This window comes from Erinaceus europaeus, unplaced genomic scaffold (assembly GCF_950295315.1).
Source record: "Erinaceus europaeus unplaced genomic scaffold, mEriEur2.1 scaffold_314, whole genome shotgun sequence".
NCBI classification, from domain to species: Eukaryota; Metazoa; Chordata; class Mammalia; order Eulipotyphla; family Erinaceidae; genus Erinaceus; species Erinaceus europaeus.
Window position 1 is genome coordinate 105,765 of NW_026647818.1, and position 19,755 is coordinate 125,519.

Consider the following 19,755-nt stretch of genomic DNA (forward strand, 5'->3'; position numbering starts at 1 on the left):
ATCTCTGTCTCATATGAAATTGTCTCTCCTATGTAATAATAAGCATTAAAAGTACACACAGGGGAGAGAGAGAGAGCAAGAGTGCTTCACTAAGACATATCATAAATAAAAGTTGAAAGCAAAACCCAAAAACTCTAAATCCAAAGGATCCTCAATGAGACTTAACATCTGGTTTAATTTTAAATTTTTTTTAATTGGGGAATTAATGCTTTACATTCAACAGTAAATACAATAGTTTGTACATGCATAACATTCCCCAGTTTCCCATATAATAATACAACAACCACTTTCTTATCAGATCCAATGGAGACCTGAGGCACCATGATAAGAGAAAAGGCTGTCAACCGGGGAGTCGGGCTGTAGTGCAGCGGGTTAAGCGCAGGTGGCGCAAAGCACAAGGACTGGCATAAGGATCCCGGTTCGAACCCCGGCTCCCCACCTGCAGGGGAGTCGATTCACAGGCGGTGAGGCAGATCTGCAGGTGTCTCTCTCCCCCTCTGTTTTCCCCTCCTCTCTCTATTTCTCTCTGTCCTATCTAACAACCACGACATCAATAACAACAAGGGCAACAAAAGGGAAAATAAATATAAAAAAAAGTTATGGGACATATACTCAACAGAATGTTACTCAGCGATAAAAAAAAAAAAAAAGAAGTATCTTATGATCCTGCAGTACCACTCATAGGCAATAATTCTAAGGGCATGAAAACACTGGTTCAAAGGGACACATGTATCTCTGCATATTCACAATTGCCAAGGAGTAGAAACAACCTAAATGCCAACAAGAGACGACTGGATAAAGAAGTTAAGGGGCATATACTCAATGGAGTACTACTCTGCTATTTACAAAGATAATACTGTGTCCTTCTAGACCAAACAGATGGAACTGGAGGTGATTATGTTTAGTGAAGTAAATAAGAATGTGAAAGACAACTTCTGAATGGTTTCACTCATGTGTGGAATATAGAGAACTGAAACACATGAACTTGCAAAAACAAGCAAACAAAATATTTCTAAGACCTATGAGAGCGATGGCAGTTATCTGTATGGGTGGGGGGTAATTAGTCACAGAACTTTGGTGGTGGATGTAGTATAGAACTATACCCAGTAATCTTATAATACTGTAAATCATTATGAAATCATAATAAAAGAGACCAAAAAAAAGTCAGTAGTAGTGAACCGTGAACCCCAGCAATGAATCAAAAACCAATCTCACACAACCAAGGAAAAAGCTCAACAGAGTTCAGGACTCATGTGCATAAGGCCCCAGGTTTGATGCCCAGCACTATATATACCAAACACCAGAGCAGACTGGTGATTTCTCTCTCCCCACACCCTGGCAAAACTCTTTACCTTACATGAATTAAAATGAAACTTTTAAAAAAAAACAAAGAAAACCATTCCATTAAAAGCAGTAAAAAGAATACTTAAGAGATACATTTAACCAAAGCACAAGATTTGTGCTTAACATCATTGTTAAACTAAATTAAGGACAACTAAACGGAAACACATCCTGCATTCAAGGATAGGAAGACTTAATATTAAGAAGGCAATATGCCAAACTGATCTACATATCAAGGCAATCCCTATCAAAATCCCAAGGATTTTTTTGTTTGTTTGTTTGTTTTGTTTTCTGCCTCCAGGGCTATTGCTGGGACTTGGTGCCTGCACTAGGAATCCACTGCTCCTGGAGGCTATTTTTCCCATTTTGTTGCCCTTGTTGTTGTGCTTGTTGTAGTTGTTATTGTTGTCATAGCTGTTGTTGTTGTTGGATAGGACAGAGAGAAATGGAGAGAGATGGGGAAGACAGAGAAAAATAGACACCTGCAGACCTGCTTCACCGCTTGTGAAGCGAACTCCTGCAGGTGGGGAGCCAGGGGTTCCTTACGCTGGCCCTTGCGCTTTGCGCCTTGTGCGCTTAACCCGCTGCGCTCCTGCCCAACTCTCCCCAGAGGCTTTTTGTTAACAATCAGACAAGAGGCAAAGAAAGAAACGCCAATGAATCTACACAATTCTGAAAAAGAAGAACAGGGGTTTGGGCAGTAGCACACTGGATAAAGTGCACACAGTATAAATGAAGCACAAAGACCTACACAAGGATCCTGGTTCAAGCCCCTGGCTCCCCACCTGCAGGGGGCTCACCTCACAAGTGGTGAAGCAGATCTTCAAGTGTCTTTCTCCCTCTCTATCTCCCCCCATCTCTCTCAATTTCTCTCTTTCCTATTCTATGGGAAAAATGGCCTCCAGGAGCAGTGGATTCATAGTACAGGCACAAAGCCCCAGCAATAACCCTGAAGACAGAAAAGAAAAAAGAAAAAGAAAAAAAAAAAAAAAGCTGGAGGACTCACTTCCTCTTTTTTTACTTTTTATCCTTTTGGTTTCACTTTTCTGTTTCTCTTTTAATTTTGCTTGTCAGGATTTTTTGCTGAGGTTTCATGACTGAACAACTCACCACTCCCAATAAACTCTCTCATTTTTTAGAGTAAACAAAGAGACAGAGAGAGAGCACAGTACTGCTCATAAAGTTTCCCCTTTGTATAGTGTCCCTATGTGATGAATGAGGACTCAAACTCAGGTCACGACACACACTAGTAACTTTCACATTTTTATTGGGTCCCTATAACAGGAGCCCTGCTTGTCAATGAGAGTGCTTACAGTTTCTCCAGATCCCTGGAGCTGTGGTCCCAGGGCGCAACTCGGCACATCATCTCCAAGGGGCAATGTAGATACAGGGTGTCAGTCACGACTACAGGCTTGGTATGGGGACAGAATTAGAGCAAGGATGCACTGGTGAAGGAACAGACCAGTACTGGCTGCTTTGCCAGGGCAGGTTTCTTAGCTATTTTGGTCTCAGCAGAGGCTGTGGCCAGGCAGCAGAGGGAATAGAGGATACAGGGGGCATATTCTTTTATATTTTAAAGGTGTATTAATTTACTTACTGTGTGAGAGAGACTAGAGACTCCCCTGTGGTATATAAGTAGCAGAGATCAAACCCAGGCCCTCAGGGTTTAAACTCAAGCTTTACCCACCCAGCCACCCCCCCCCCAGCAACCCACTTTTTAAAATTTTACTTATTACATAAATACAATAACCAAGACAGCATGTGGCTCACCTGGTAGAGTGTACACATTGCCACATGAAAGGATGGGGTTCAAGCACATATGTGACAGCCAGGTTTAAGCCAGTCTCCACCACACTGGAGGAAGCTTTGGTGCTGTGGTGTCTTTCCTTCTTTCCTCTCTATCTGAAAAAGTGTGGAAATAGCAGTGAAGTCCTGGCAACAACAACAAAAGAAAAGTTGAGACTGGGCTGGGGAGATAGAACAGTGGTTTGTCCAAGAAACTTTCATGTCCGGGGACTCAGAGGACCCACGTTCAATCCCTGGCACCACCATAAGTGAGAGCTGAGTCATGGTCCAGCTTCTGGGTGTCTCTTTCTTCATCCTCTCTACAATAAGAAACTTAAAATTAAAAAATATATACATATTTATTGGATAGAAACGTGAGGGAGGAGATAGGGAGGGAGGGCACGCAGTAGCTGCTGCACTGCTTTACCACTTATGAAACATTCCCCCTGGTGGTCTGGGAGGTGGCACAGTGATACAGCTTTGGACTCTCAAGCATAGGGTCCTGAGTTCGGTCTCCAGCGGCACTTGTGCCAAAGTGATGTCTGGTTCTTTCTCTCTCCTCCTTTTTCATAAATAAATAAAATCTTTAAAAAAAAAAATTCCCCTTGCAGACAGAAACCAGGGGTTTGAATCCGGATCCTTGTGTGTTTAACCAGATGCACCACTTCCCCTCCAAAAAAAAATTAAGTTAAAATTAGAAAGTAAAAAGACCACAAAGTGCAAGGACTGGCATAAGGATCCCAGTCCGAGCCCCCAGCTCCCCACCTGCAGGGGAGTCACTTCACAGGTGGTGAAGCAGGTCTGCGGGTGTCTGTCTTTCTCTCCCCGTCTTCCCCATCTCTCTCCATTTCTCTCTATCCTATCTAACAATGACGACATCAATAACAACAACAACTACAACAACAATTAAAAAAAGGGAAACAAAAGGGGAAACAAATAAATATAAAATTTAAAAAAAGAAAGTAAAAAGACTGCCTAGGGTGGTAGCTCTGCACAGAAAACACAGTTGTAAAACAACAAGGGCAACAAAAAGGGGAAAATAAATTTAAAAAAAGAAAACACAGTTGTATGTGTGTTTATGCTAGAGTGATATTGTAGTTCTGTTCCTCTTTCACTAATAAATATTTGATAAAACACAGCCCCAGGTCCCAAGAGTTTGTGCCTGGCTCCAGTGTAAACCTGTCACTGGCCCACCATTTTACTGACTGAATCGGGTTTGTAACTGGATGTTCATTTCTTAAAGAAGCCATTTGTGAAACTCTCTGTGCCTTTCGAAATCATCAAATCACTCCATGCAAAATAGATTCAGTCTATTAACACTGTTGGTTGGATATTCTGAAAAACAGTGTGTTGAGACAGAACCAAAAGTGCAACGATTTCATTGGGAAAAGTGTGTGAAAAAGAAACAGGGACAGAGGAAGGAAAGACTGGGAGAACTGCCCGATACCAACACCAGACTGAAGGAAAAAGGCAGGGTAGGAAGTGTCCCTGACAACCAGTGAAAATCCGTCATGAGAGCAGGGTCTCTACAAACCAGGCCTGCTCCAGCATGTCAGGGTGCTGGGTCCTGGATGTGGATCCAAGAAGGCATGACCTTAAGAGAAGCTGTGATGACTTTTAACTGGACATCATCATAAGAAACTCTCAGGGAAGCCACAACTATAATGAAAATCTTCAATTTAAATAATTCTGTATGTGTGGTGAGAGGTGTTATATGTGGATTTAGCAGCTGGAAAAGTCTAGTGAACTACAAGAACAGACTCAAGGTATATTTTTAGGTCTATCTGACAACTATTGTTTATGTTGGGCATTTGTTCTGAAACTCACCAGCATTGAAACATAAAGGAGGGCAGGTCAAAGGTTAAAAGAGAAAGAGCTGGGACCCTCACTTGCCTGTTAATAAGTGCAATAAAAGCTCCTTAAAAAACGATATGCTAACCCCACCAATGTGTCCTGGAGCTCAGCCTCCCCAGAACCCTCCCCCACTAGGGAAAGACAAAGACAGGCTGGGAGTATGGATCGACCTGTCAACGCCCATGTTCAGTAGGGAAGCAATTACAGAAGCCAGACCTCCTACCTTCTGTATCCCACAGTGACCTTGGGTCCATACTCCCAGAGGGATAAAGAATAGAAAAGCTATCAGGGGAGGGGATGGGATACAGAGTTCTGGTGGTGGGAATTGTGTGGAGCTTTACCCGTTATCCTATGGTTTAGTCAATGTTTCCTTATTATAAATTAAAAAAAAATTTTTAATGATATGCTACACTAATGAATTAGAAGACTGCATAGTTACAATGTTAATTATTCATAAATTGTTTAGAAACTTAATGTGACCCAGTTAATCTCCTAGTATGTTATTTTCTAGATATAGATAAAGTGATCCTGAAACTTACATGAAAAGGCAAGGGAATTAAAACAGTCCAAAAATTTTTGGAGAGGGAGTCGGGCGGTGGTGCAGCGGGTTAAGCGCACGTGGCACAAATCGCCAGGACCTGCGTAAGGATCCCAGTTCGAGCCCCCGGCTCCCCACCTGCAGGGGAGTCACTTCACAAGCAGTGAAGCAGGTCTGCAGGTGTCTGTCTTTCTCTCCTCCTCTCTGTCTTCCCCTCCTCTCTCCATTTCTCTCTGTCCTATTCAACAACAACGACATTAATAACCACAACAATGTTAAACAACAAGGGCAACAAAAAGGAAAATAAATAAATAAATAAATAAATAAATAAAAACTTAATAAATTTAAAAAAAATTTTTTTGGAGAAAAAGTAAAACAACAAATATTCAGAGGACTTGCTCTAAATAATTTCAAGACTAATTCTTAAATTTCACTCATCTGGGCAGGAGAGACAGCATATTGAGTCTGCAAAACTTTCATGCCTACGGCTCTGAAGTCCCAAGCTCAATACCACCATAAACCAGAGCTGATCAGTAAGTACTCTGGTATCTCTCTCACTCATTTAAAATAATGTATAAAAAAATTTTTTTAAAGAAATTGATTTCAGTCCAAGAGGAGGTTCAGTGGGTAAAGTTTAGACATTGCATGTATGAGCTCACTAACTCAATCCCTGCCCTACATACACTGCAGTCTCACCCTCACCCACTCAGTAAATCTTTTTAACAGGAAGTAAAGAGAACCCACAGAATGAGAAAACTTTGCACATCATAACAAGAGATTTGTATGTAAAATATGTAAAGATTTCTTAAAATTCAATAATGTAAAGCAAATTAAGGGGCAAAGAACTAGAAGAAATTCCTCTAAATAAGCTACTACCTGGGGGGGGCATGCACCCAGTTAAGTGCACATAGTACTAAGTACAAGGAGCCGCGAAGGATCAGTGTTTGAGCCCCTGCTCCCCACTTGCAGCTGGGAAGCTTCATGAGTGGTGAAGCAGTTCTGCAGGTGTCTTTCACTTTTCCTTCTCTGTCTCCCTCTCCTCTCTCAATTTCTCTCTGTCCTGTTCAATAAAATGAAAAAAAATTGACCACTGGGAGCAGTGGGTTCATAGTGTTGATAACTCTGGAGGCAAAAAAAAATACTGCCTATGAGCTATAAGCTTATAAAATGCTCAATATCACTGATGACATTAAAATATAAATCAAACCACAGTGAGACAATGATGAGTGTGTTGATAAGGATTGGAGAAACTAGATTTTCCCCCCTTTTATTTGATAGGACAGAAATTGGGGGAGAGGGGAAGGTAGAGCGGGAGACAGAAACAGAGAGATACCTTCAGCACTACTTCACCACTCATGAAGCTTCCCCTTTGCAGCACCACACAAAAATATGTATTCAGATATGTATTCAAAATATGTATTCACAGCAGCATAATTTATAATGGCCCAAATATGGAATTTACCCAAATGCTCACATCTACTGACAAACAGATAAACAAAATGCACTATCTCCACACAATAAAATGTTAGTTATAAAAAAGCCACACGAAGGCCAGTTCTTCTTCTTCTTCTAGTGTTTGCCCTTCTTCCGTAGCCAGTGAGACAGCTCAGCTGAGTAGTATACCTGCTCTACTGCTCTACAGGAAGTCTCAGTACTGTGGTAGCTTTCCCTCTCTTTCTATGTGATAGAAGAAATAGCTGGACTCCCCTACAAAAAGCAATCATTAACATTTCATTTTGACTTTTATCAATAAGTATGTGATAAAGTTGACCCATAGCAATGAGTCCTCAGCAACAGCAGAAAGGGGAAAGAGGGAAAGGAAGAAGAAGAAGAAGGAGGAGGAGGAGAAGGAGGAGAAGGAGGAGAAGGAGGAGAAGGAGAAGGAGAAGGAGGAGAAGGAGAAGAAGAAGAAGAAGGAGGAGGAGGAGGAGGAGGAGAAGGAGGAGAAGGAGGAGAAGGAGAAGGAGAAGGAGGAGAAGGAGAAGAAGAAGAAGGAGGAGGAGGAGGAGGAGGAGGAGGAGGAGGAGGAGGAGGAGAAGAAGAAGAAGAAGAAGAAGAAGAAGAAGAAGAAGAGCCACACTAACACACAGATGACCCTTAAAAACTTTATAGCCTTCAAGGTGGTGCAGTGGCTACAGCTCTGTAATTAAAAGCATGAGGGCCTGAATTCATCACATGAATACATCACATGAGCCAGAACAATGCTCTGGTTCTATTACTCTCTCTCATGGGACAATAGACAGAAGGGAGGCAGGCAGGAAAACACTAGATGAAATAAAATTGCAAAAGGCTACTTGCTGTATGGTTCCATTACATGAAATATCCAGAAGTGGTAAAGCCAGAGACAGAAAGTTGATCACTGCTGGCAAAATAGTTCAACTTGGCTTGCTTTGCCATGTGTGTGAGCCAGGTCCCCACTAAACTGGAAGACACTTTGGTGTAGTGGTGTCTTTCTTCTTTATCTGAAAAACTGGCCTGATGCACTGAAGTCTTAGTGATAATTTTTTTTGGGGGGAGGGGGAGATGCTCAATGTTTGCTGGGCGTGATGGGGAAGGAATAGAGAATGACTGCTAATGGGTACAGGTTTCTTTTCAGGAAGATGGAAATGTTCTAGAATTAGAGAGTGTTTGTGGCTGCACAATCCCAAGTATGAAGAAAAATACAAAATTGTGTATTTTAAAGATGTGAATTTTAAGGTATGTAAATTACATTTTATTTATTTATTTATTTGAGAGCACTTTCCTAAACTCAACACCAGGATTTGGCATACTTACCAGTGTCAAGATATTTTCAAAGATGAAATACAAAAAACCTCCTTCTGTATTAACAGATAAACATTTCCAGTAATGCCCCTCCCTCTCTCAGTACACTAGACCCTGCATGTTTGATTCCATTGCTTCTGGCACTACTCCAATTTTTCCATTCTTTTTATTTCAGAGAGACAAAAAGAGAGCTAGAAAGACACGAAAGTACTTCTCTGCCTTCTGTTGGGATTCCCCCATTGTTGTGGTGCTTCTATGAGGTGCTAGGGTTTGAACCCGGGACTTCATGCCTCACACCCTATCAGGTTAGTTATCTGCCAGTCTTAGAATTTCTCAAGACTCGGGAGGGGGTGGGATATGGAGATTGGGCGGTGGGAATTGTGTGGAGTTGTACCCCTCCTACCCTATGGTTTTGTTAATTAATCCTTTCTTAAATAAAAAAAAAAAAAAAAAGAATAAAATATTAAACAAAAAAAAAAAAAAAAGAATTTCTCAAGACTCATATGAGTCACCATTCCCATCATGTGTAGTGGCAGGAATCAAACCTGGGACTCATGTATGCGGGCAAATGCTTTAACTACTTTATAACCTCATGGCTGCTCCAGCAGATTCTGATGGCAGGGAACATTAACTGAACACCAACTAAGCAAAATGTTATCCCTCCCAAAATTCCTTTCTTTTGACTTAAAGAAATAGCTGGACTCCCCTACAAAAAGCAATCATTAATATTCCATTTTGACTTTTATCCATAAATAAATTGTTGAGCCCTAACACTTGATTTGACTTCTTGGAGCAAAGTCTAGAGTATATACTATTGCACTTTGCAAAAAGTTGCTTCCTCTGAGGGAAAAGTCAACCTGAACCTCAGTGAATGGCACTACTCCCCACCCTGCAACCAGAACCCAGCATCTGGCCCACAGGACTCACCCTCCCAGCCCTCTGGATGTGTCTTATCAAACAGGCCATCTATCACAGGGACTAGGCCTTACCTTCTCTACTGCTATACCTGGCAATGTGACACTTTCCAGAACCTGTTTCTCACATAACAGTCAAAAGACCTTCAAGATCTTGCTAATACACAAACCTGACTGCTGCTCCCCTTCTGAAAGCCCCTCCAGTCTTCCTTAGGATGACAACAAGACCCTTCAGTGGGACCTCTAGCCTCAGCGAGTTCCTTGTCCTTCCTGGCACTTTGCCCTAGGAAAATGATGAAACATTTACAAAAAAGTAGATTCCAAATATTAACATCCTTAACCATTCAGCTTAATCTCAACTCATGAGGCTGATTCACACACCACCTTCTGTGTCTCTCAAAACTAAGCAGAGGATGCTACCCCTCTAGTCAGGAGCAGGTGCGCCTCCTTACAGGGGCCCTTCCAATTCTGTGCTCCCCAACCCTTCAGAACTATGCCTTGGGGCTGTCACATTTGCGTTTTTCTAGAGTCATGACAGAAGGGTTCATTCTTTCCACCACTGTCTCTGTGATTTCTCCTCGCCATGGAAATGTCCTTCCACAGCACCCTCCCATATGGGCCTGGGCTGAACTAGCTCTAAATTCACCAGTTAGATGGGCAAAGCACTAACTGTTAAGAGAGCATATAGGAGGAGGCAGGCAGTAGCACAGCGGGTTAAGCATAGGTGGTGCAAAAGCACAAGGACTGGCGTAAGGATCCCAGTTCAAGCCTCCGGCTCCCCACGTGCAGGGGAGTCGATTCACAGGCAGTGAAGCAGGTGTGCAGGTGTCTCTTTCTCTTCCCCCCGTTTTTCCCTCCTCTCTCCATTTCTCCATGTCCTATCCAACAATGACATCAACTACTACAACAATAAAGCAAGGGCAACAAAAGGGGATAAATAAATATTTTTAAAAAGAGAGAGCGAGCATATAGGCACTGCAAAAATTAAACTAGATAAAGCTATAAAAGTGGCTTCTGAGGTTCCCGGGAAGTTCCACATTGCCAAGCTCTAGGGCGAGTTCTGCTTCCAGCTCCACACCTTTAGCCTCCAACAGAGTGGATGGTTCCTGTGTTCATGCTGCACTTCCCTCAAGTGTTAGTTTTCCATCTACTTCTGTCTCCTCTGCTGCTTACCCGAGGACCCCTCAAACTGCAATCTTTGGGGTCTCACCCCATAGACCTCTTCTGTAGCAGTGCAGCTTGATTTCTCTTCATATAGTTTTATTAGTGGTTTCATAATGGTTAACAAGAGTATAAGATTACAGGGGCACAGCTCCACAGCACACCTCCCACTCCAATGCTGACCTCTCCTTTGAACACTGTCAACATACTTTCCTAGTCAACATTTATGCCCAAAGGTCTACCAGGCACCTGTATTCTTTTAGGCATCCATTTCTTCCACTCAACTGTCATTCTTTTTTTTTTTTTTCAACTGTCATTCTTTGTTCTTCCTTCAAACTTATGTCCAGAGCCTAGTCAGTGCTGTTGCCCTGGCTGTTCTTGTGCTCACCTGGGCTCCTTCTGCACACTAGGACACCTTGCTCTTCTAAGAAGTCTTCCTACCCCTCCCTGCCCTGCACAGCAGCCAGAGCAGCCCACTGTCCAGCAAACCCTGTCCATGTGAAGTCTGACATGCTGTATCTCCTCGCTTCATCCTTGTCCCCTACATCTCAACTGTGCCCTGGCCAAGTGATTCCCCTATGGCATCGGTCTCACCTGGATTAGATTCCTGGCACCACACAAGACCAACAAAGACAAAAGACAAATGGAACATGCAGATAATGGAGCAATAACCTCTCTCACCATGTAAATAAGTATTTCCCTAAAGTTTTGCTCTCAATCTTTAAACGCATTCCAAAAAGTTCTACCTTCATTGTGTCACCAAAGAGTATGCATACACTGAAAACTGCTGACAAATTAAAGCACATCAATATAAGGCAACTCTTAAAATAACTGAAGCAGGGGCCAGGAGGCTTGTCCAGCAGGCTGCACATTTCATGATGTGTGAAGACCCATGTTCAAGCTCCCAGGCACAACATGGGAGCACTTGTGTAGAGGAAGCTTTAGGAGCAGTCAAGTGCTGTAGGTCTTTCCTAAGTTTAAGCCCAGCCACCACACTGAAGGAGCCCCCAAGAATTAGAGTTGTTTGAAACTATAAGTTTTCTTTCAGGCCTGTCCAACCTGTACCTCTCAGCAAAGTGCTCTCACCCCCGCAGACTCAGCAAAGAAGAAAGAGACCAGAAGTCCACCTGTGTCTCTCACACACACATATCTCACAGACAATCTGATCTGAAACACAGACAGTGAGACTAGGGGGTGAGGGGCACAAGGGTGCGTGCTGCCAGCTGTGCGAAGGCAGGGAGAGGATTTGGTGTGGAGCAGACAGAAGGGCTTGCTGGAGCACACAGCGGGGAGATGACAGACACATCAGTACTCAGGGATCAATCAGCCTCCTCCCTCTACCCTCAGTTTGCAGCCAAGGCAGTTCTGGGTCAGAAGCTGGTATTTAGCTGCTTCTTTGACTTACAGGGGTTTATTATTGCTCACCTGTGGTCTAAACTTTGGACTGCCTATCTGAAAACATAGGCAAGGCTCCCTTCAGCTCCCTTTCCTCTTAAGAGAAATGGGAAAAGTGAGATAAAAACCTCCCCTAGTAGAGCTGTTGAAGGACTCAATGTAAAAACCCACAGAAATCACTTAGTAATGCACTTGATTCGTAACATGCACTGAAGAAATAATCACCAGATGTTATCAGTCATTATTACACTGAGTCCCAACACAAATGGGTTCTTGTAGGAGCCAATGATAGGGCTATCCACTCACACAAGTCTCATTTCTGGAAAAAACAACCTTGTTCACCTACTGATGACACTTGACATAATATGGGGAACAGACCCCAATGCAGTTCCTCTAGGCAGCTCAACCATTTACATGTGTCTACAAAACAAAAATCCTGCTAGAACTTTCACCACCACACCCAATACAGATCAAAATATAAAAACTAAAACTCTGAGGAAATACTACAGAGATGACTTCATGATACTGGATTTTGCAACAGATCATTAACTATGATACCCAAAACACAAGAAAAGACAGCAAATTTAACGTCATCAAAATGTAAAGCATCTCTGTTTCCAATAACAGCCAAAAAGGAGTGAGCTAGGGATAGCTCCTTTAGAGCACAGGACTCCCATGTCTGAGGGCCCAGGTTTGATCCCCGGCACCATCAACTATGCCAGAGCCAAGTTGAGCAGCTCTCTCTCTCCCATTAACAATAAATAAGGAGAGGGGCTAAAGAGACAGCTCATTGGGCAGGGTACCTTTCCAGGTCTGAGCTTTAGCACCACATGGGAGGTGGGATGGCACTGGAGGAAGCATCAGTGTTGTCACTCCCTTTCTCTCCTGTACTGTTCTGTGGCTCAAAACAGTGAAACTGTGCATGTGAAAGGCCCTCCTCCATGGAGAAAGAAAGGTCTCTAGCAAAGGAAGGCACCTGGGAAGTGGTCCAACAGCAGAGGGCAAGGCCTGCAGGCACTTGCTTGAGGCCCCAGGCTTGCCAGCACCAAGTCTGCCTGTGCTATGCCTGGCCTCTATCTCACGAAATAAAATAAGGGGTTTTGTTTTGGTCACCATGGTTATCGCTGGGCCTTGGTGCCAACACTAAGAATCCACCACTCCTGGTGGCTATCGCTCCCCCCCCCCCCCCCTTGTCTTTTCCTTTCTGTTATACTTGATGGGACAGAGAGAAATTGAGAGGAGGGGCAATAAAAAGGTAGAGAAAGACATATGCAGACCTGCTTCACCACTCATGAAGCACCCCCCAGGTGGGGAACGAGGGCCTGAACCTGGATCCTTGTGTATGATTATTAGTGAACTTAACCAGGTGCTGACCCCCAGTTGTTGTTGTTTTTTTATCTTTATTTACTGGATAGAGACAGCCAGAAGTTGAGAGGCAGGAAGAGAGAGAGGAGGAGGAGAGGGAGAGGGAAAGAGAGAGAGAGAGACTTGCAACCTTGCTTCACCACTTACAAAGCTTTCCATGGGGACCGGAGACTCGAACCCGGGACCTTGCACATCGTAGCATGTGTCCTTAACCAGGTGCGCCACCACCCAGCACCCCCCCCCCCTTTTAATGACAACTTACAGAATGAGGGAAGTATCTAATCAGTTCACTGTAGTTTGTGTTTATGATTTTGGATATATAAAAAACTTTCACAATTCATCAACAAAAAAACTAACTAAAATGCACAAGGAATTTCTATTGCTGTTTCCATAAATAAGCTATATGAATGATCAATAAGTACATGAAAATTTCTTAGCATGCTCAGTTGTTACAGAAGGAAATCCAAATCCAAACCACAAAAAGCCACTTCACATCCAACAGGATAACTAAAACAATAGCCCACAGGGCAGCACAGTGAGTAATAAGACATTGGACTTGTGAGCATAAGGCCCTGAGTTCAAGCTCTGGTATTGCATATGCCAGAGTGATGCTCTGGTTCGTCCTCTCTCGTTAATAAGTAATTTTTTTTTAAAGAATGGATAAAATGGGGAGTCAGGCAGTAGCACAGCGGGTTAAGCGCACGTGGCGCAAAGCGCAAGGATCTGTGTAAGGATCCCAGTTCGAGCCCCCGGCTCCCCACCTGCAGGAGTCACTTCGCAGGCGGTGAAGTTGACCTGCAAGTGTCTATCTTTCTCTCCCCCTCTCTGTCTTCCCCTCCTTTCTCCATTTCTCTCTGTCCTATCCAACAACAATGATGACATCAATAATAATAATGACTATAACAATAAAAAAACAGCAAGGGCAACAAAAGGGAATAAATAAATAAATATTTTTTTAAAAAGAATGGATAAAATGAAAAGACAATTAATAGCAAGTACTGTCAACAACTGGAGTCCTCATACTTTACAGGTAGAAGAGCCACACTGCTGTGGAAAACAGTCTAGCAATTCCTAAGCAGAGAATTCCTACCATATGCCCTGCAATTTGACTCCTAGGCATATATCCAAGAGAAACGGCAGCATATGCCTATACAAAAACTTGATCACAAATGTTCATGGCAGCACTACTCATAATCTCAAAAAAGCAAAAACTAATAAATGGATAAACTATGCATAAAATGGAAAATTATTCACCCACATAATGGAATAGAAAATGCCCTCTCCCCAAATACAAATGTTTGAATATGTAGAGCCCAAAAGTGGCTACCCAAGATGACCAAAAAACATACTAGCACATAATATCATTAGCCTAGTCATCAGGGATATGCAAATTAAAGCAAACCTACTGGAATTGCTTAAAAAAGACAAAACAATGCTGAACTCTGGTGGTGGGAATTGTGTGGAATTGTACTCCTCTTATACAACAGACTTGTCGATCATAATTAAATCAATTAAAAAAGACAAAACAGTATTTAAGTGTTAGCAATGATTCAGAGCAACTACTGATTTCTTACATTTGTGATGTGGTACAACCAATATGGATATACATGGACATTACATGACTAAACATTCCCACTCCTTGAGTGCAGATCAACAGAAACATGTCCTTATGTTCATTAGAAGACACACAGGAAGACAGCAGAACAGCAGCGCACCTGCCTATCACAGATGAGGCCTCGGTCTAATCCACAGTGCCTCCATAGCATGACTGAGGCGATGGCTCAACTGTAAAGAACTGGGCTTAGGGGGGGTCGGGTGGTAGCACAGTGGGTTAAGTGCACATGGTGCAAAGTGCAAAGACCGGCGTAAGGATCCTGGTTCAAGCCCCCGGCTCCCCAACTACAGGGGGGTCACTTCACAAGCAGTGAAGCAGGTCTGCAGGTATCTATCTTTCCCCTTCTGTCTCCCCTCCTCTCTTGATTTCTCTCTGTCCTATCCAACAACAATGACATCAATAACAACAATAATAATCACAACAACGATAAAACAAGGGCAACAAAAGGGGAAAAAAATGCCTCCAGGAGCAATGGATTCTTGGTGCAGGCACTGAGCCCCAGCAATAACCCTGAGACAAAAATAAATAAATAATAAAAAAAAGAAAGAAAAAAATAACTGGGCTTAGATACTCTGGCTTCAAAATCTCCATCTCCCCCCCTTTTTAATTTCTTCTTTTTAAAAAATCTTTATTTACTAGATAGAGATGGCCAGAAATCAAGAGGGAAGAGGGTGATAGGGAGAGAGACAGAGAGACACCTGCAGCCCTGCTTCACAACTCATAAAGCTTTCCCCCTGCAGGTGGAGACCAGGGAATCAAACCCTGTTCTCCTTGAGCACTGTAAGATATGCACTCAACCAGGTGTGCCACCACCGGGCCCCCTCTCTTTCTCTCTCATGCACCAAGTCTTTTAAATAGACTATTAATAGAATGTTCACATCATTCTAACACTCCCAGGCTGGAAACCATACAGTACAATTTAAAAAACTATGACATAATCGGATAACTGAATAGTTTACAGTAAAAAGAATGGACAAACTACCACAGTATACAGCAACATGAATGAGGCATAGAAACACAATGCTGAATTGAGTGTATACTACAGGCTGTGCCTGATGTAAAACTCAGAAACAGGACAGCAGTTACCCTTGAGGAAGTACAAGACAGATTAGAAGGGACTCGAGGGAAGCCTGTAGTTCTGGTAAAGTTCCCTACTGGATCTAGGTACTGGGACGGGTACATAATTAGACATACCCACTTTTTTGTACCTGCTTCACATAAAAGTAAGTATTCCAAAAATGTTTTCATGCTTTGGTTGAATGTCTTATTACTGAATCTGGTTAATATATGGTGACAGATATGACAGAATCACTGCTCAAAGAGGAGGAAAGTAAAAGACTTGGTCCCTCACTAGCCTCTGTAACAAGCTGCACTTTGTTTCACCCTAGTGTTTAGGAGTTCACAAAACACAGGCAAACTGCTAGATGCTCCAGCCTAAATGCTAGCCTTGGAATCTGATGGGGAGGCGGGATGACCTAAACTCCAAGGATAGAAATAATCTTAACCACATGGCGCAAAGCTCAAGGACCAGCTTAAGGATCCTGGTTCGAGCCCCCAGCTCCCCACCTGCAGGGGAGTCGCTTCACAGGCAGTGAAGCAGGTCTGCAGGTGTCTGTCTTTCTCTCTCCCTCTGTCTTCCCTTCCTCTCTCCATTTCTCTCTAACCTGTCTAACAAAAACATCAATAACAACAGCAATAACTACAACAACAATGAAAGAACAAGGGCAACAAATGGGAAAATAAATAAATATTTAAAAAAATTTTTTTAATCATCTTAACAACCAACTTAGTAAACAATTTTCAAATTGACAGGACAGAGTGCCTTGAGACCTTGGCTTAGGGCAGCGCTTCCAAGGAGGGCAGGTCCCATGCCCACCCACCCCCACCTTTATGCCTTATACTTCACAGTAACCCTGGAGTTACTGTGAAGCACTTCGGTTAATAAATGAAGAAAGACTGCTATTTTGCAACCCCAGATGAGTCAATAGTTCTGGGAAATGAATATCAACAATTGTCAACATCACAAAGCAAAATGATCAGACTCATGAGTGGAGTAAAAAAAACACACACACACACACACACACACACACACACACACACCACCAGTTACCACATAATCTTGCTAAAAGAATTTAACCAAATCACTTTGTTGGCTAAATGCTAATTTAAAGGCTTTGTCATCACATGGGGTCCAGTTTCACCTCTCCAAGACAAGAGTGAGCACACCTCACTCCTCATCAGATTGTCATCCTCCTTTACCATAGGGCACTGGGTCCCCAGCACCCCCTTCCTCTTCTGCCTCCCCCATTTGAGTCCTTGGAGTTGTGAAAATACACTACAGCTTATTAATATTTCACTGTGTTTTCCCTTGTTTTGTTTTGAGTGAAGTCATGCAGTATGAGCCCTCTCTTTCTGGCTTATTTCATTTAGCATGATTCCTTCAAGTTACATCAATACTATAGCAAAAGAGACGATATCATCTTTTTCTTAGAACTGAATATACTCCATTGTTACATGTATACCACAACTTACCTATTAATCTCTCATTACACATTAGGGTTATTTCCAAAGCTTGGCTATTACATATTGTACTGATGAACATAGGTGTGCATAAATTCTTATAAAAGTATGTTTAAAGACATCCCTACAAGGTAAGAGAGAAAGCACAAAGAATTTACATGCCTGAAGTCCTAGAGGCCCTGATACAACCTTATGACAGAGCTGAATACTACTCTGGACTTTAACATGTAAATAAAAATATTAACACCTAGAGAAAAAGGGGGGGCAGGTGGTGGTGCACCTGGTTGAGCACACATGTTACAGTGCACAACGACCCAGGTTCAAGCCCCTGGTCCTTATCTGCAGGGGGGAAAGCTTCACGAGCACAGCTGCAGGTGTCTCTCTGTCTCTCCCTATCTCCCCCTACTCTCTCGAATTCTGGCTCTCTATCCATTGAATAAAAATAAAAAAAATTAAAAAGACAAGCCTACATCTGAATGAACCTATAAACCAGAGCTTTTCAAGGGAAAAATAATGGAAACACAAGTTGGAGTTATATAAAAGTAATTAATTCAAGCAACCCAGGAGGTAACACAGTGGATAAAGTGTTTGGCCCTCAAGTATGAGGTCCAGAATTCAATCCCCAGCAACACATTTGCCAGAACAATACTCTGGTTCTCTCTCCCTCTCAATCTTAAAAATAGTAATGATAATAATTAGTAGTAATAATAATATACATGAACTATATTTTTTTATGGAGACAGAAATTGGTAGGGGTGGGGAGGGGAGGAGGAGTGAAATGAGAAGGGAAGAGAAAAAGAGACTCCTGAACCCCCGCCCTGCAGGTGGGAACTGCAGACTAGATCCAGGGTCCTTGGGTATGATACAGTGTGAGATCAACCAGGTGCACCACAGCCCAGCCCTCATAAACTACTTTTAATAACACTTTAACCCAATATATTCAAATATATTTCAAAAATACAACCAATATTTTGAAGTTTTATTGTGATACTCTGCACTGGGTCATTGAAAGCACAGGTATAATTCTCCACTTACAGCACAACTCAATTCATACCACGTTTAACGTACTCAAGAGCTTCATAGCACTCAATCAGAAAATAATAGTTCCAAATATTAATATCAATCAGAGGAGATAACAGAGAAAGATGGTAAAGGACATCTCAAGAATGCAACCACTGGGGACCAGGTGGTGGTGCATCTGGTTGAGCACATATGTTACAATGCGTAAGGACCTGGGTTCAAGCCCCTGGCCCCCACCTGCAGGGGGAAAGCGTCACAAGTGGTGAAGCAGGGCTGCAGGTATCTCTGTCTCTCACCCTCTCTACCCTCCCTTCCATCTGTATTTCTTTCTGTTTCTATCCTATAAAATTTTTTTTTAAATTCCAGTGACCCAGGAGGTAGTGCAGTGGATAAAGCAATGGGTGCCTGAGAAATCATAGGGTCCTGAGTTTGATTCCCAGTATTGCATGTGTCCACTGATGCTCTGGTCCTTTCTCCCCTTTGCTCATTAATAAACAAATCTCAAAAAAATAAAATGAAATAACATCCTTTTTTAAAAAAATATTTATTTCCTTTTTGTTGTCCTTGTTTTTATTGTTGTTGTAGCTATTGTTGTTGATGTCGTCATTGGATAGGACAGAGAAATGGAGAGAGGAGGAGGAGACAGAGAGGAAAGAAAGACAGACACCTGCAGACCTGCTTCACCACCTGTGAAGTGAACCCCCTGCAGGTGGGGAGCCAGGGGCTTGAACCTGGATCCTTATGCCGGTCCTTGTGCTTTGTACCACGTGCGCTCAACCCACTGCGCTACCACACGACTCCCATGAAATAACATTCTATGTCTGAAATTTCAGTGACCATCCACTGTGCTCAGGAAACCTTCAGTCTGTTGCCATGGCGACAAGGCCCTACTTGTCCTGCTCTCCAGCTTCACCTTATGCCACTCACCTCTTCTGACCTAGTAAGTCTACCTATTTACGATGGCAGAAACTAGGACATCTGTAACAAACATGTGACTATTAAAAATGTGACAGACACAAATGCACATGAGATAACACATGAAAAGAGTGCAGACAGACATATTTACTGATTACAGCACTTAAATATGCGCAGGTCATAAGTACCAGAAAAAAATACAAGGCAATACTTGGCTTTTTTCAGTTTCTAAATCCCAAGTTGCTAAATGTACTAAAATGCTGAAATGTGGTGCCAGGAATGAAGCCACGTATACGTGGAGCATGAACTCTTCTGCTGAGCTCCATCCCTGAGCCTAGAGTCCTATAACTGGCATGCATACTGTACCGATGCCCCAATTCACCACTTACCTGGACTAACGTCTCTTCCTCAAGGAGAGCTTCCAAACACAAGCCTGAATGTAACAATTATTGTAGTGATATATGCTTCTTCTTACTTTATTCTATTCCATGTCCTGCTTGGCAATATTTGCTATTACACTCTAAATTTTGTGAACTAAGGGTCTAATCTCAAAAACTTACATATCAAAT

General features: G+C 42.6%; 1 protein-coding gene across 9 annotated transcripts in view; it reads right to left on the reverse strand.

The window, feature by feature from the left end:
• Positions 1–19,755, reverse strand: part of LOC103115865 (histone-lysine N-methyltransferase EHMT1) — a 130,960-nt gene that overhangs the window by 105,113 nt on the left and 6,092 nt on the right. For 7 of the 9 annotated variants that reach the window (XM_060184419.1, XM_060184416.1, XM_060184412.1 and 4 more), the window contains exon 2: positions 9,366–9,478. The exons of the other annotated variants lie outside the window; for them this stretch is intronic. The gene's annotated coding sequence lies outside the window, so the exon portion shown is untranslated. The remainder of the gene's footprint in view (positions 1–9,365; positions 9,479–19,755) is intronic. 9 annotated transcript variants of the gene reach the window in all.